Source organism: Primulina tabacum, unplaced genomic scaffold (genome assembly GCF_025594145.1).
Source record: "Primulina tabacum isolate GXHZ01 unplaced genomic scaffold, ASM2559414v2 Contig877, whole genome shotgun sequence".
NCBI classification, from domain to species: Eukaryota; Viridiplantae; Streptophyta; class Magnoliopsida; order Lamiales; family Gesneriaceae; genus Primulina; species Primulina tabacum.
The window spans coordinates 33,705-40,951 of NW_027459962.1; positions in this window are offsets into that span (position 1 = coordinate 33,705).

The window sequence follows — 7,247 nt, forward strand, 5'->3', positions numbered from 1 at the left end:
AAAGGCAAAATCGAGAAATTTTACTTCTAGGGGTAAAACAGTCATTTTACACCTAGAAAATAGTAAACGTCATGACTGTGCTCTGAATGCTGTTTTATATGTTAAAATGTTTATTTTAAATGTTTGTGGATTTGATGATAAAAGGTTGACGTTAAAAGATATGTTGGATGCTTGATTTAAAAGAAAATGATTATTATATACATGAATTTTATAAAGTGATGAAAATATGAAATGATGAAGGAAGTGAAGTAATTGTGACTAGTACGAATACGAATACGATGATATGTGAATACGTAAGGCCAAGGTTCAGTTGACGGGTGAGAGTGTCGCTGATGTCCCCGCAGCCCAGTACTGTAGTTACATGTAGATGGATCCATCGACCCCCAATACGAATATGAAAGTCACAATTAACGATCTGAGTTCAACGAAAAGGAATACATATATGTTTATGATGAATATGAATATGTTTATGATGATATGAAAATGTTTAAGTTTATGCATGATTATGATTGTTATTTTAAGTAAAAGTATTTTCACTGTTTCATGTGATCTGTATACGTATTATTTGCTATCAAGAATATGGTGTGTTGAGTTTTAGACTCACTAGGTGTGATCGATACAGGTGAGTATGATTTTGATGCTAGTGGAGATCTTGATGGTTGATTTTACTGGACTGAAGGTGCACATAACCCGAGGACCAGCGCTAGATTTTCCGCATTATGATTATGACTTATGATTTTAAGTTTATGTTAAAGATTTTTACGACTTTTTATTTATGCTTTTGAGTTGTTTTTGAGAGGTTATTAGATGTAGCTTTATTGCTAAGTTAGGATTTGCAAACGTTTGACGATTTGTGTTTTTAAACTATTTCCTTTGAATTTCAATTATAGTTGGTTGATTTTGTAACGTTCCGAAAATTTGAAGGTCCACGTGAACCACATGCATGCAAGTTATTAAATTTCTTTGGTATTTATTTAATTGTTTTAAAGCATTAAATGCATGTTTATGTCATTAATTTGTGTTTAATTATTTTATGCATTTTCTCCATAATTCATGCATGATAGAATATAATTCATGAAATTTTAAAGGCTCATGCATTAAAGATTTTTAAACTGCATTAGACTCTCGAACGAGGAACGAAGCACAAAGAATTTTCAGAAAAATTATTTTAATTACTGATTAATTTTTATTAATTATAAGGTGTTTTTAAGTGTATTTTTCAAAATTAAATTGTATTGGGTATTTTGACCCGCATAATTTTTTTTTACGGTACGCAAATTTTATAGAAACAGAGGATGTTTTGAGGGTTCAGTTAATATTTTCAAGAACTTTCCAACACGAAATATTTTTCGGGATTGTGTTTGAACTTAATAGGCCTACTTTTAAGCTTATTGGGCTTAAAACTTTTGTTAAACTTTTAAATTATATTTATTGGTCCATTTGAGTTTATTCTATTATTTAATTAACACCTAATCTTCCACTAAACCTAATCACCACTCAATAGCCGACACCTTCCCCTCTCCTATCAAACCCTCTCGGTTTTCAACCTTTCATCAGCAAAGCTTCAGCAATCACATTTCTTGCGAAGAGAAATTCCCCGGCGCTCTCCCGACGTCGATCTTCGATGTCCTTGCGTGAAAAATCATCAGGCATGCCACATACTTTCGTTTTTGCATCTCATACGCCATATACCTGCTTTTGCATGTTAATCTTATGTAAAAGTCTCGATCCAGCAACCGTTTGAAGTTCGCACGTTTTGGTTGATGGTTTTCTTAAAGTTTTTTTAATCACTCACGTTTCTTGTTTCATTTGTAAAGGGGGCTGCAAAATCGGTGGATCAGAGAGTCATCTATGTCAAGATTTCCAGTGGCTTAGGCTGCTAGAGCCGCATAGGCCGAGGGAATGAGGAATCGTGGGGATCGAGTTATCGTATAAGGGTTAGAGAGATCGAGCTGTGGAAGGTAGTTAGGCGGTTAGGGGTTGATTCCAGGCCTTGGACCTGTCTCTTGTAGGTACAAACCATGGCCTGGGAGGACCCTAACACCGCTGGTCGGGCCCCTACAGCAGCACGAAGGAGCTGCACGCGAGAGAGTTGCGATTGGGGGCTTTGGTTCCAAGAGAGCGTGTTCGGTGTGCAGGCTACATGGGGCTGGTGCCGTGAGTTCTTTGGGTCTAGAGGGGTCTTAGAGTGGCCTTAGTGAGTTGGTTTAGTAGGTGGTCTCATCGGTTGTGGGCTAGGATGCGTAGAATGGAAGTAATGTACTAGGAACATGTATTTAGGAAAGAGCGAATTTCCAGCAGCAGGATGGCCCATTCTTTTAAAGTTTTGGGGTTTGGTTTTTTTGTTTTTGGACCTTTTTAGTGTTTTTAAGATATATGAAAAGTTGAAAAAAATTTGGTTGAGTTTCGAGTCGATTCAGGTTAAAACCAGAACCTCGTTCCAAGTTTTTAAAACGAATCTGTCAAGTTACGAATTTTGCTCGAGTTTACGTCTAGGAATGCTTTTAAATATGTTTTGAGACTTTTTAAGGATTTTGGTAAGCTTCGGGTCAATTTTATAGATCTAGGGGTAAAACGGTAATTTTTGAGTTTCTAGGGGCAAAATGGTCATTTTGCACCCGGTGAAATTTTGATCCTGTCAGCGCCCTGAGCACATTTTATGATTTTTTAAACGTTTATGCATCACATTTATGATTTTTATGAAATTATGATAAATACGGTGCATGCTTGGTTTTAAGGAAAAAGGTACGTATATGCATGTTTTTATTAAGTGGCTAATATGATGATGTTTTTGAAAGATGAGAATTAGTTGTGACCGACGATGTATATGTATATGATGACATGAGATATGATGAGCTGAGGCCCGGGCTCAATGGATAGGTAATGCTGTCGCTGATGCCCCCGCCTTCCGATACTGTGGTTACATGTAGATGTATCCATCGATAGGGCTGATACGAAAGTCACAACTAATGAACTGAATTCAACTAAATGAAAATGTATACGTATATGATGACATGATTTGACACGTTATGATTTTACACGACACGTTTATGTTCATGTTTTTAAGTTCATGAAAGATATGTTGAGTACAATATTTTTCACTACTGTATGCCATGTATATGTACTTGTTATTCCTTATACATGTGTGTTGAGTCTTTAGACTCACTAGGCGTATGTGATGCAGGTGAGCCTGAGGATGAGGGGATTGGAGGTGCCGAACTTTGAGTTGGCAAACCTGGTGCGGTTACACGACCCGAGAACCTCATGTTTTCCGTATTATGATTATGAGATTTGAGAGGAGATGAACATTTTCATACATTGATGATTTTAAGATTTTGACACGTTTTTGTTTAAGTATGATGTTGGATGAGTTTGGTTAATTCAAACTGCATTATATTTTTTTTACTGTCAAATAATTACGATTATTTTATATGTTATTTTGAAAATGTGAGCTTTTTTAAAAAAAATATATTTCAGAATTTTTTAAAAAAATATTTCAGAATTTTTAAAAATAGTAAACGTTACAGTTGGTATCAGAGCAATGGTCCTGTATAGAGTTGTGCCAATGCCCGCTTCTGCCGCTCAGTCTTCAAGCCTCAAGTCCGTAAGTTTAAATGTAATGTTTTTAGTGCTATCACCTGCATGTTTACATGATATACGTTTACGGGACATGTTTTATTGTCGTTATGTTTTGAGATTAGATGCTTTAAAATTTTTATGCATGTTTCGACATGAAATGAAAAATTATATGATTTTCATGCATGCTGGCTTTGTGGTGGAATTGGACATGAATAAGAATTTTGAAGGTTGGAAATGATTTTTCTATACTGATTTTTGGTTAGTAGTACTGATGTTCTACTTTTTGGATCTTAAGTAAATCTTGAAGATTATGAATGATTTTAGGGCATGTAGGTCTTATAAGAAAAATAGTGATGGTTCATGGTTACTAGTAGAATTAAATTTTTAGGATTTCATGTAAGGATTAACGATTCGAAGACTACGACGATCTTTGGAAGTTTAAAAACATAGAATTTTTTTAGGATGCATGCACTACCTAGTTGGATTTAAAGATTGAATTGCACGAATTGAGAACTTTAAGGACCTAATTGTAATAACCAATAATTTGAGGACCTAAGTGCAAAAATAAAATTCTATGGAACTATTTTCGAAATTACCGAAGTTTGAGATTAAATTCTGAGTTCCGAGAATTTTTAAGGTTTAATGGGACAAAAAGCGAAAAATTTTTTGGGGACAAAAATGCAAATATCGAAGAGTTGTAGGGCCAAAATGTAATTTTCGGGAACTTTAAGGGCCAAATTGCCAATTCTGAATTTTTGATGATTAAATTCGAACTCTTGAGGAACACTTGGGTTAAATCAGTAGTTTTTTGAGGTTATGGGGATTGAATTTGGGTCTAATAAGCTTAAAATTATTGAACTTTATGCTACGGGAAACCTATAAAGTGGAATTAGGAACACCAAGAACTTATGGGTAATTGTTGGACCTCGAGATTAAGGAAAAATTGGATAATTTTTGAGGAAATTAAGAATTAATTTTGCAAATTTTAAGAAAGTTGAGGACTAGTCTAGTAGTAGGTGATAATCGAATAGTTTACGTGATAGGAATTTTCATGATTTAAGATTGAAGGAATCATTAGAACCTTGAAGTATCTGGGTTATAATGTTATAAGGAATGATAATCAAGGGAATCGTAGGGTAAATCAACATTGGGCTTGAAAATTTAAGAGTTGGTGAATTAATGTTGCGGCAAATTAAGAATTCAGGGTGATGACGATTTGACGTAAAGTTGATCGGTTAGCTAAGTTATAAGAGTAGACATTGAGTTAGCAAATTTTTGGGAACTTAAGTTTGATGTGTCATTTTAGTCATGATCTTAACGATTAAGATTATACCTTGTGGGAATTTAAATTTTTTAGAAAGTTGGGGATGATGGATGATGAGGTCATTTGATAGACGACGCATGTAACAGGTGAGATAGACACCTTGTCTTGAGAAATTTTGAAAGTCATTAACAAACTTGGAACTAAGCGGATTTACGTATTGGAGTTATACTATCTAATAATACTTATGTTGCGTAAGCTTGAATTTTTAAGTTTATGAGATGGGCGTTCATACAAAAATTTTAGGTGAAATAAAAACAAAAGAGAATTAGTTGTGTTTAGCATATGTTACTAAGAAACGAATGTTAAGAATTTTACCGAGTAAGAAATCTAAAACCGTGATATGGAGATTCTAGAACTCTTTGGACTATAAGCAAAGTTGATTTATTAGAGTTAGTCTAAGGCTACCATGGGATAACTTATTAAGTTTTATACGCCAGAATTAATTAAGAATTAAGAAAACATCAGAATGCGATATTCGTTTCAATGAGGAAAATTCAAGAGTCGTAGGCCTCAACTATATTGTAATTGAGAAAGAAATAGTCTAAGAACGTAATTGATACTAGAATGGTTTTATTATTAAGTTAAAAGATCGATATTGCATATCTTGGGTTTTATGGATTAACGTTACTCGAATTTAAGATTTGCAACAATTTTATATTGGGATATACTTGTAAATAGTTACGTTACGTAAGTTTAATGCCATAAGATAAAGATTCGATTCAAGGATCTTAGGCTAATTTTGTTATGGAGTTGAGATAATGTTTAACTTTTAAGTGTATCACCGATGATAGAAGTCGGTCAGTAAATTTTTGGGCTAAGATTTCTTAAGTTGAACAGCATAGGACAATGTAATAGGACGCTGGACATTATGGGTATAGTATAAGAAAAAAATAAGGTGCACTAAGTTTGGACATCCATTTCTAGTATGAGGAATTGCGAAAAAGTCAGAAATCTGAGGACATAGAAAAATAGAACTAAGTCACCATAAGTCGTTTTAAGTTGTGATTCACAACGAGGATTTTGATAGGCAAATTTAATTAGGATTGAGGAGACGTAAGGACAACTTATCACTTATTTTACCAGAGTAGTGCAGCGGAAGCGTGGTTATTGGGATACTAGATTTAAGAGTCTAAACTTTTTGTTCATCGAGGATAAGAGAATTTCGGGGACAAAATTCAATTCAAGGGGATTAGATTATAACGTCCCGAAAATTTGAAGGTCCACGTGAACCACATGCATGTAAGTTATTAAATATCTTTGTTATTTTATTTAATTGTTTTAAATCATTAAATGCATGTTTATTTCATTAATTTGTGTTTAATTATTTTTATGCATTTTATGCATAATTCATGTATGATAGAATTTAATTCATGAAATTTTAAAGGTTCATGCATTAAAGATTTTTAAGTTGCATTACATACTCGAACGAGGAACGGAGACCGGAGAATTTTCAGTAAAATTATTTTAATTACATGATTAATTTTTATTAATTATTATAAGGTGTTTTTAAGTGTATTTTTCAAAATGGGATTTTATTGGGTACTTTTACCCGCAGAATTTTATTTTTAACGATATGCAAATTTTATAGAAACGGAGGACGTTTTGAGGGTTCGGTTAATATTTTCAAAAACTTTCCAACACAAAATATTTTTCGGGATTTTGTTTGGACATAATGGTACTAATTTTAAGCTTATTGGGCTTAAACTTTTGTTAAACCTTTAAATGATAATTATTGGCCCATTAGTTTATTCTATTATTTAATTAACACTTAATCTTCCACTAAACCTAATCACCACTCAATAGCCGACACTTCCCTTACCCTATCAAAACCTCTCGGTTTTCAGCTAAATTTCATTAGCAAAGCTTCGGCAATCACATTTTTTGCGAAGAGAAATTCGGCGCTCTCCCGACGTCGATCTTCGATCTCCTTGCGTGAAAAATCATCAGGCTGGCCACATACTTTTGTTTTTGCATCTCATATGCCATATACCTCCTGTTTCATGTTAATCTTATGTAAAAGTCTCGATCCAGCAACCGTTTGAAGTTCGCACGTTTTGGTTGATGGTTTTCTTAAAGTTTTTTTTTAATCACTCACGTTTCTTGTTTCATGTGTAAAGGGGGCTGCAAAATCAATGGATCAGGGAGTCATCTATGTCAAGATTTCAAGTGGGTTAGGCTGCTAGTGCCGCATAGGCCGAGGGTATGAGGAAGCGTGGGGATCGAGTTATCGTGTAAGGGTTAGGGAGATCGGGCTGTGGAAGGTATGTAGGCGGTGAGGGGTTGGTTCCAAGCCATGGACCTGTGTCTGGTAGGTCCGAACCATGGCCTGGGAGGACCCTAACAC